This window comes from Molothrus ater, chromosome 7 (assembly GCF_012460135.2).
Source record: "Molothrus ater isolate BHLD 08-10-18 breed brown headed cowbird chromosome 7, BPBGC_Mater_1.1, whole genome shotgun sequence".
NCBI lineage: Eukaryota > Metazoa > Chordata > Aves > Passeriformes > Icteridae > Molothrus > Molothrus ater.
In genome coordinates, this window is record NC_050484.2 from 12,550,298 (window position 1) to 12,561,524 (window position 11,227).

The 11,227-nt window shown below is 43.5% G+C and overlaps 1 protein-coding gene across 1 annotated transcript in view; it reads left to right on the top strand.

Moving 5' to 3' along the window:
• Positions 1–11,227, top strand: part of DYTN (dystrotelin) — a 73,931-nt gene that overhangs the window by 26,676 nt on the left and 36,028 nt on the right. The gene's annotated exons all lie outside the window — the stretch shown is intronic.

An 11,227-nucleotide genomic window follows, 5' to 3' on the forward strand; every position in this document is an offset into this window, starting at 1 on the left:
CTTGCTTTTTTCAACATTTTATGAGCCCTTTAAAGTAGTCTTCAGAATCACAAGGATCAGTGGACAGCAGGTGGAAAAATGTTGTTGAAAATGTGTTTTAATGGTTCTAATTATTGCAGGTTTCAGATTCATCCACTGACCAGGAGTGGTTTAGGTGCGAAAGGACAGGACAGTTCTGAGAAGAGGGTATAGCAAAGCCATCACATAGCAGCTGTATTGTACAACAAGTACCCATGCATATAGAATCATAGAACAGTTCAGGTTGCAAGGGACCTTTAAAGGTCTCTAGTCCAACCCTTCTGCCATTGGCAGGAACATCTTCAACCACATCAGATTGCCCAGAGTCCTGTCCAACATGACTTTGAACTGTTTTCAGTAATAGGGCATCTTCCACTCCTCTGAACAGCCTGTTCCAGTGTCTCACCACCCTCATTGTAGAAGATTTTTTTTTTCTTTATATGTAATCTAAATTGGTCCTCCTTCAGTTTGAAGCCATCACTCTTTGTCATCTTGCAGCAGGCCCTGCTAAAAAGCCTGTCCCCATCTTTCTTATAGGCCTTCTTTAAGTACTGGAAGGCTGCAACAAGGTCTCCCTGGAGCCTGCTCTTCTCCAGCCCCAGCTTTCTCAGGCTGTCTTTTCCAGAGAGCTGCTTCACCTTCCTCATCATTTTTGTGGCTCTTCTCTGGACTTGCTCTAACAAGTCCATGTCTTTCCTGTGCTGAGATGTCTTTGTATATATTTAAAAGTATAACTGTGTATTGCAGATCACTGAGAATTAACTGTTAAAACTCTGAAATTTGCTAAGTAGTATCAATAATGGATAGGTAGAAATTCTGAGAATGATTGTTTTGGGGACAGAAAGGCCCAGTTGTCTCCATCAGATTTCATTTCTACTACATACTTCTCTGTTGCATTTTCTAACAATCTTCTAGCTTTTCTGATATTGAACAAGTTTGAGGGGTTGTTTTTTAGTGTAGCTCATGACATATGGAGAACTTCCCATTTGTGGAAATCAGCTATCTCTGAGATCAGCATTTAGGACAAAATTCTGCTTAATGCATGTGCTGATCTGCTGAGTATTCATGCTTGAATGTTTTCAGTTTGGTTGTTGGGGGTGGGAAGCCACTTCTCTTAATGAGCTCGATAAGCAATTAGCTTTTTGTGTAGAAAGTCTCTTCTATGGGTGATCATGAAGAAGTGTTCCTTTGCTATGTGAAGAAAAATGCCAAAGGCAGGATATTGATGTGCAGAGGAATTGTACATGAAAGGTAGCCTGTGTGTGAGACTAGGGAAGAGTAGTCTGCTTTGTGGAGTATATTTCTTTATAGAGCTAAAGGACTCTTCAGAGACTTCAGTCCTAGAAATGTTATTCTTACCTAGCCCCATGTCTGGCTACCTGGTCAGGTTCTGGGAACATTTTTGAGGTATTCAGACTTTATTCCCCAGCTGCCTACAGCCACTTTTCATTCCAAGTTCGGGTGTTGTGAGAAGAGCTGGCAATGTTCAGCCCTGGACCTGAACATTGCATTTAAGGAACAAAAGAGGGACAGCTTGCTCTTCCCACACTGCACTGCCTAGTAGATGTCACTTATGACAGTGGTGGTAGTAATAGGGCTGTCCTCCTGCTGCTTCCAAGATCCCCAAGAAACATCATTCTTCTGTACCCTACTCCACAAGGCAGGCTTTGATTACTTTCTCAGAAGCAAGGCAAGAACATCCTGTGAGTCACTACTTTATTCTTATTTGTGCATCAGAGCCCTTCCACTGGGCACAGACACCTGTGTGCCATGCAGTATGCACATATGTCTGTTTACCGAGACTTTTTCAAGGGACATAGTTAACTTTATCAAGTTTCTGGTTTTCAGAGCAATTTAGCAGTCTCAAATATGACCATGAGGGTGAGGAGACAGACATGGGACAGTGGGTGGGGAGCCCCAAAAAATTGTTCAAGCAAAGGAATAATAGTAAAAGAAGCTAATAATACTAAAATCCTTTAAATGATGGTTCTGTGACTTTGACAGAGCCCATCTCACTTGTACAGGTTAAAAATGGAACTGGTTGCTTTGTATTTTCTGCTCCCCCACACCTATTCTAAACTTTATACATTACAAAACTGGCTAAGACAAGGGTTCTGGATTTGTCAAAACAAGGGGACAGTCCTGGGCAAGGAGTTGGTAGGGCATTAATATGAGAATCGGTGTCCTTGAAAGTGTGATGTGCATGGCATTAGTAAGGGTCAGTAGCAAAGGCCACTAGTCCTTGTGGTCTGGTCAAACTCAGGCAGCACTGTGCTGTTAGTCTTCCACAAGGTTCAAGATTGTGGTTTTTTAGATAATTGAGAGCTGGAGGGGATGCCCAGGAAATTGGAGATTTCATTAATCCCTTACCTGTGCATGTGGTGAATGCTTCCATGCAATTCCTCCTTACACCCTCCAATCTCTTGTTATTTCTGTCCATTCATTGAAGTTTGTGTGTGTGTGAGTGCTATTTACACTTCCTAGTTCTGACTTTTCCCACCCTCCCCCTATCCTTGCTTCTCCTTGCAGTGTAGTCTCCTGCTCCACTCCCCGGCATGGATAATGCCTTACAATAATAATTTAACAGTTAATCAATTAATGTGTTACTATCATCTGACTTGGAGCTCTCGTTACGGCAGTCCCTCGGCCGTGCAGCCGCCGCAGCCGATCCCGGGCCGGGTGCCCGCTCCGGTGCGTGCAGCATCCCCGGGCGGTCCCGCGCGGCTCCCGAGGCTCCGGGCAGCGCCCGACTCCGCCGCCGCTCCCGTCCCGCTCCGCGCCCGCCCGCCCCGCGCCGCCCCCGGCTCTCAGCGCTTACCTCGGGCAGGCTCCGGCCAGGGCAGGGCTCTCCGAGACCGCTGCCGCCGCCGCCGCTCTCCTTAAGAAGCCGGAGCGGGCAGCCCCGCTTAGTTTTTACGTCAGGGCTCGAGAGCAGCCCCCACCCCCGGGCCCGGCCGCTGCTCCCGGGCACCCGGAGCTCCCGCTTTCTCTGAGCGGAGCTGTCCTTGCTGCAAGTCCGCTCCGCTTCTCCGTCCCGCCTGTCCTCCTCTGTTTGCGGACTCCGGTTCTCCCGGGGCAGCCTGGTGGCCGTGCTGCCTCTGGCCGAGGGGAAGGGGTGCACAGCGGGGTGGAACAGTAACAGACCCGGCAAAGCTGCGGCCCTCCCCTTGCTGCACCGGCGGGGGGCAGGAGGGGAAGAGTAGAAAGCAAATCTGCCCTTGGAGCTCATATTGTCCAGAGCTGGCTCAGACCTCAGGTATCTTGCTTTATGTACTTGGCTGTTGCAGATCCCTCCATCCCAGAGCAGGAATCTGTGCGGCACGACTAGAGCTATTTGCTGGCTAGGGCTCAGCTCACATGCTGCAGCTCATATAAGTTGAAGCAGAGAGCCAGAGAAGAGCCACAGAAGGGCTCCAATTAAAGGCATTAGTTGAAGTAGTTGGGCTGTGCTGCCCACTGCAGCTCAATTTACACAACTTTATCTTAAGAGCTAACTTGGAGGGCTGTACGTTCTCCAGCAGAAAGGGATGGTCTGGCTCCATTTTCCCTTCCAAGAACTATAATGTGGTCTGTTGTTGTTGCATTTTCTCTCTGTGAAGTTCTCAGCTGGATTTTGACTTCTGTGTAGCAACTGGAAAACCTCTATGTGTTAGAGAAATGGGTTAAGCTAGTAGGCAAGCGAAAGGAAAGCATTGATGAAAAGGCTGTCTCCTGTTATGTGCAGCATGGAGAAAAAAGCCTGAGCACAACTCTGCAACTGACAAGTCTGCCTGTGCTCACTGTGCCTGCTGTGATCCCCTCGCATACAGAAAACATACCACTCAAAGAGCTGGGGCTCTGTGACCGTGCTGACAACCAGTGGTGGGCAGAACTTGCTTAACACCAGCTATTTGAAGCGATAGGCAGGTGAGAACATTCTTTGTTCTGTAGTTTCTCGGCCAAATTGTGTAGCACCTTGCTGCATGTCTGAAGCCAGTGCAGCTCCACCAGTCCATACAGCTGGGCAGCAAATTATTTGTTTTTCCAAGGCTTCCACTGGCAGCTCCCTTTTATCTCTGCATGTGGAATTACAATCCCTTCCCCAGAAGGGATTCAGTAGCATAAGGCTTATCTTTGTTGAAGACAGTGGGGCTGCACTGGTCACTTCAGCTGGAAAGTTGGCTTGAGACTCTGATTTCTCTGATGTTCATCAATACCTTTATAGTTTGCATTCTTTCTGTGCATCCAGTCCATGTAAATGGAGAAGGAACTTCCTTTACAAACCCTTGGTCTTGCAACATGCCTATGACAATAAACACTGCTTTTCTTTTGATGTTTTATCTCCTCAATAAACAATCCCTGTCCAAGTGTATTTTGTGTAAGTAATGCTACTGTTTAACAAAAGTGGTAGGAACTTTTTGGGGATGAGAGAACATTGGCTAGAACCCTTGTAAATAGCTGTACTGTAGGACTTTGGCCAACTTGCAAGTGTTCCATTTATTTGGCTAGAAGTGTGAGTTTGGGAATGATGGGAATAGTGGTCCTCAGCTGCTGAAACAGACTTCAGGGTGAAATGAAGAGTGTTATACCTTGCAAGGGGCCCTTGCAACATGGTGGAGGAAACCTCTCTTATGTAGGATCTCCAATATTTCTTCTCTGTGCTATGGAATACAGGCTATTCCAGTAGACTTTCTTCTGGGTTCTAGAGCTGAAATGATCCTTAAAGACCAGGTTTTGGTTTTATTTGTTTCTTTTTAAAATTTGCTCTGTACCTGATTCTAGACCCATGTGTAATTTGGAGACCCCTTGGCAAGTGGGTAGCCAGTGTACTTCTCCTTGCCTCTGTATTTGGGGATTGAACAAGGCAAAGGAGAGAAGGAAAGTGTGCAGGTAAGATCTGGCTGTTGCGATGGCAGTTCCTGGGTAGAAAAAGCTCTGGGGCTGCTTGTGTTCATGGTTGGCCTGGCTGCCCAGGCCAGAGCTGAGCAAGATTAAAACACCACAGAAGTGGTTTTTGCTGCTTTTTCTGTATCTGTGGTGTGTTGTTAAGGGTAGAGCCAAATGGAAAGGAAATGATAAAATGTTTCTTGTGAGTTGATAAATTTCTGTCAACCTGCAACCTTTGTGGAATCATTGTTAAGAAGTGAGTTTGAGTCCCCTTCTGGGGTGCACTTTATCTGGTTTTGGATCAAGAACAACATTGGTTTCATTCCACTCAGAATCCTGGCAGACCCAAGGGTATTGAACCAGGGGCTCTCACAGAAATGAGAGTTGCTGCTCAAGGGAAATGCTGCTACAGATAAAATAGTTGCCTCCACAAATACTTCCTGAGCCTACTACATTCTGCTCCCTCTGAACCAGAGCACTTACTTACATTCTATTTCTGGGAAAGAGGTTTTTGATAATTAGACTGATCACCTCAGCCTCCTAGTGGAGAAGAAATGTACCAGGATTGGCCATCTCATTCAGTTCCACACACTCCCTCAGTCAAGCTTTCTGTGTCCTTCTTAAGCTATCAATAATTTTTCTTTCATTGCAGCATATGATGTAGTGCCCTGGCAGCCAGTGTTCATATCTTCTGTGGGTCTCCATATCTTATGAATATAATTCACATGAGCTGTAGATCATATCCAGAGTCATTTACAGAAGAATATTTTTATCAAGAAAAGTTGATTATTTACTCACAGATGAGACAGAGATTTACTCATAGATGAGACAGAGGTTTCAGATCATGTAACACTACAAAAAGGATGCTATTTCTACCAGAAAAAAACGCATAAAAATATAAAAATAAAACAAAAATTATCAGGATAAAGGGATAAGTAAGAAAAGTAGGAGGCCATTTCACTGGTATTTGCATTTTGAATAGAGCAAAGGTATAACTAACTAAATACAGAGTTGCTTTCATCCTGCATTTGCTCCTGGCGAAACTTCTGGTGGTTTAAAATTAATTTTTAAGTTAATAGGCAGTGGCTTATGGTTGCTTGAGCTAAGTAAGCATTTACACATAAAAAAAGAGATTCAGCACTGAGGTTGAGAGACAGTAACACGTGATGGGATGCACAGCTTGCCTGTTACTTCCATAAGCAGCCACACCTGAAAGCAGTATTAAGCTTTTTAAACTGTCCCACATGATGAAAGACACCTGTTTTAGGCTTACTAAAAAAAAACCTTTACAGACATATTCTTAGCTGAAAGTTTGGGGTTTGCTGAGTTGGGTTCCAAATTATTCCAGCTTTGTGTGAAACTTGGCTAAGTGATGGCAAAGGCAAAACTTGTGATTCTCAGAGTGGTGGATACCCAAAGGTCTGTTAGCTTTAAATTCATAGTACCTGGAAGAGGCTTGATTTTTCTTCAAAATCCACAAAGGAAGAGTGTGGAATCCTACTTCCATTTTTAACTTTTCCAGTTCTCCTCTTTTAAGCAGAAGATTAAACTGTCCTTAAAACTGGCTCCCTGACTCGCAAGAGCTTCTTGGAAATGAAATGAAATACTTGATCCAAAGTCTGCAGCTATATTTTACTAATTTTTAAAATTATATGTAGAGAGCTTTGACTATTTAAACCTGTTGGTTTTGGTTTTGGTTTTTTTAACTTTTGATATCAAGTTGTCTTCTTTTTTTTTCTTTTGGTGGATTGAATCTCTATTCCCAAAGTGTTTGATGACCCCACACTGCTCTAAACAACCTTCTAGGTCTATTCTCTGTTGAAATGGCCAGCAGGAAAGTCACTGGGTGTGATGCAACACTTAAGCAGTTCTAACCAGTGGAAAGATATAGTTACCTAAACATACAGCTCTTCAGTGCTGTACACTATTGCTGATGACCTGAAACATTTCCATGGAGCTGAGAGACAAGACATGGGACAGGCAGGAGACCAGGGTATTTCTGTGCCAGGAGCTGGAGCCCTGTGGACACCCTGGCATGTCTCTGGCCTATACTGAGAAGTGGCCTTCTGCTAGAAGGTTTGAGGAACTGCAGCTCCCCATTAGACTAGATTTGTCTTGCTGTAATAATGTCTGTGCCTGCCAGCTGTTGGTGTGAGAGGCTCTGTCTCCAGTGCTATATTCATAGTGTTTCCCCAAGAGTAAATTTAGGCGACGTGTCAGAAGTGTGAGCTGGTTTCATTGTTGAAGCCATTTATTTAAATGAATTTGTGGAAGAGGTAGCACTTCTCCTGGCAAATGTATTTAATACAAGCTTTGAAAAGATGTGTGGAACAGGTATTTTTACAAGTGCAAGCTAAGCAATGTTGGTTAAAAAATTAATATATATTTTTGAAAACATAATCTGGTGATATGCGACACTATAAATGCAAATGACCTTTATAAAGGATGTGACCACATTTTTCTCTAGACTTAAGCATTCCAAGAAAATAAGAAAGAACCCCGAACTGATAGCATAGTACATTAAATATTAATCCGTGTCTTTTGGGCAAGTTGTCTCACATTAACCATTCATTTAGAGAGCTTTTGATTAATTTTAATGGCATTCTGAGTATTTATAGCCAGACAACTATTAGTTTTTTAATTAAGGGATTCATTGCCATTTGGGTGCTGGACTGATATCAACATGTTCCAGAATAAAGTCATTGGTTCTTCCTGACTCAGCCCTCTTGCTTCCTTATGTTCCCACAGACAATGGGGAAGCCCTTCTCACCTTCAGCACTCCAGGCAGACAGGAGAGTCACCCTGGCTTATGTCACAGCTAGAGGAGCAGTTCAGTGAAACATGTTTTCATAAAACTGCCACTAACATCTAAGAAAGCAAGGCTGTTACAGGATCAGTCTCTCCCAGGGAGAAAAGCACTTTCACAGTGCATTCTTTCCTGAGGCTGAGCAGGATTGCAATGTGGAAGCTCCTACGTTTTCTCTTTCTCCGAGAGTGTTTCTTTCCTTGGGAGAAAAGGGTGTTGGAGCTTGCTTGCCTCAGGCAGCTCCTGGGCTATGCCAGTGGGCCACCAAGGAGGGGTCCAGCCCTGCCACTGTCACACTCATCCCACAGCACTGACACTCCCCTGGCAGCCAGGACCCCTTGCAGGGAGCCTGCATGTTCCCACTCAAAGTTGTCTGGGGATAATAGTCTTCAAGAAGAAATTGGAGGAGGGGATAGCAAATTATTTAGGGCCAAGAAATAGGTCACAGGAGATTCTGGAGAGGAATGAGGATATTCTGTCTCATGTGAAAGGGAACTGGGGGCTCTTTGGTTCTCCTTGGTTGCCTGCTCATTCTCAGATTCTTTGCTGGATCATCTGCTTTGCTCTGTGTTTTGCTGGTAGCTCCTACTAGGGTTCTTTGGCACTTGTAAAGAACTTCCAACTCTTCAAACCACAGATGTGAAGCCTTATAAATACACTACTGCTGTTGTCAGAGGAGAAAGTTGGGGGTTTTTAATGTGCAAGATCTGTCACGAATAATTTATTGGCTGACAAATCTGCCTTCTTGATTTTCCTGAATGAAGTAGTACAAGTTCTGTCATTTAGAACAGATGAATAAAACCCATACATTATCAGTAAGGAACCATGTGATAGAGGCAGATAGAACATTGGGGTTTTTTTAAAATTAAGTATATAGTTTATTTATTTTTTAATAGGTCAGGCCACTCAGCCTTTGAAACTCCCATTTTTATTTCACAAATGTACCCTTTGAAACCTATTCCCAAAGGAGAGTTACAAAGGTGATACTAGAGTGAATTTTTATGTAGTGAGTTTAATTTGGAACTTCTGTAAAAGATTATAGTTTAATTTAACAAGGTCCTTTATTTTATTTATTACTGCTTAGGGACAGCTGAAAAGTTGCATATTTCATGAAGATTTTAATTTTTTTGAATACCTGGGGAGGGGGTTTGTCTCAAACTTATCAGCTAACCAGGTCTGCCTAAAACCAGTGCTCCTTGGCCTGGGTGTAAAGGTCACCTTTGTGCACAACAGTTCCTGCCATAGAGATCATGTGTTTGAAGTGAAAGTGCCCAGCCAAATCAGAGGAAGGAAAACTGAAACAAAAATGTAATGAGACCTGAATCTTTTACCCACCTGCCCAGCCCTCTGATCCAACAGCACACAGAGAGGGTTCTGTAATGTAAGGCAATTGTTTCTTTCCTTCTGCAAATGAGGCAATTTTCAGTCTTACGTTCAGGACCTCCTCATTACACAAAGCAGGAGTTAAAATCTTTAATTTCCTGAAGCTTTTCAGTGAATGCTGGAGGGCACTAGAATAGTTCTGTTTCTTGGAACTGCTTTCTCATGGCACAGAAATCCTGGTCAAGCATTCATTGTCTGTCAACTATGTTATTGTTAACAATATCTGTAAGAGTAACTTCATAATGGAGCAGGTCTTGAAATAGCAATACTGAGTTCAGATGTACATGAAAGGAAATAGGGGAGAAGTGACTGACTCCAAAGGAGACAGGCTTGCTTGTGTACCTTGCCTCCATCTGATTTCATTGTTGTGCTGCTCTCAGAGTGGGGCATGTTGACAAGGGAAAAGGTATGGAGAGGAAATGGATGGTCAGAATACGTAAAATCCCAACAAAAATATATTAATGGAGTATGGAGGTTTAGACTGTGGTCCTTGTACTTACTTTTAGAAGTAACGTGAGCCTTCTCTTTGAAAGAACAGATTGAGACTGCTTAACAAAACCACGAGCACTGCTACTGCAAGTTCTGTCCATTTATTCTCTAATTATACGGTTATTAGTGTGCTTTGGAGCAAACCAGAGGGCTAGAAATCATGTTTTGGGAAGAGGTCCTTGGTAGGGAGATGTTCATCTCTGTTTACATAAGCTCAAGAGAGGAGTGGAAGCATCTTTGTGTGACTGCACTAAGGCTGAAAGTCAGGCTTTGCTATAGACAGGTGGAGCTTTAGGCATCCCCAGTGCTGCGGCCACACAGCTGGGACCACTGCAAAACAGGGCTGTGCTGTGCTGGTAGGGTCTGGGCACTTCCTTCAGCTTGACAGCACAAGGTGTTGTTCAGTACAGCTCCCATCAAGGGTCCTTAGGACCTTGTCAAAGCTGCAGGCTCACAGGAATATCAGCTGGTGCTGCTGGTGCCGTTTTCTTCTGTAACCCTCAGGTAGATTTGAGATATTTAGACATTTTCCTTCATGAGAATAAACTGATCACCATCTCAGCTGGAGATAGGAAACCAGTCAAAAGCAGTTTGCCTGTGCTGTTTTTTGGCTGGACAGTGTTCAGGTTAGAGTGCAGGGAAGCAGCACATGTTATGTGTGGGGATATTTTCTTTCTGCACAAGAGGCAAAGCGATATTTTAACCCACAGTATATTACTGGTGTGTAATGTAAGGGGTGTGTCATGCTCGTGCCTCTGTCACCAGTTAAATACAGCTGCAAGAACCAGCCCTTCTCTCAGCTGCTCTGTGTAGCGCAGATGCAAGCATTGCTTCACAGTCTCCAAAGGAAACTCAAAGCCTCCAGCAGCTGGACTGATGGCTGAGGAAATCTGGGAATGTATGATATACAGTGGAGCAGTGTTGTGCTCATGAAGTCTGACAACTGAACTTGGACCATGTAAAAAATACATTTAAGTTCCTCCATGCTCTGAGCTACCAGCTTTGATTGGGGAATTCTTATACTGGCTCACCAAGTGCCACACTAAAGCATGGCCTGTTACAGTATTAGTGGTAAAGATGAGGGCTATCCCCATGACTTATTACAAAACCAAGCTTTTTTAGAAGAACATTTTAATAAGAAAAAATCAGCTGACACTTGATTATGGGTTTTCTACAAATTAGAGCATTCATAATTACACTGCCCTCAGCAGTTTGTGGTTGCTCAGAAATAACACATCAAGTGGCTGGGGATGCTGGTCTGATGTGGAGTCCTTGTACTTATCTAGGGGTTGTGTCACCTCTTGTGTTACCTGTTTCCACTAAATAACTTATTCCACAAACCTACAAGAATGTGCTTGCTGAGTTGTGAACAATAAATCACTGAACTGAATTAGAGTGTGTGTAGCTTTAAGATAATGTTTTTGTGACCTTTTGCTTTCAATTGTACTGGTTTGAGCATTTCTGCTGTTAAAATTCTTAAGTACTTATTTAATTTAAGCTTTCCATGGACACTTAGTCTCTGTGATATTACTGATGGATGATTTATGTTAACTTCTCAGCTCTTGTAGGTAGGAATCTATAGGAAGTATATTTGGAACAAAAGAGGCTTTTTTGGGTTTGTACAATGTGGCTTGGTATTGTGTTGGTTTTGTTCATGATAGTAAG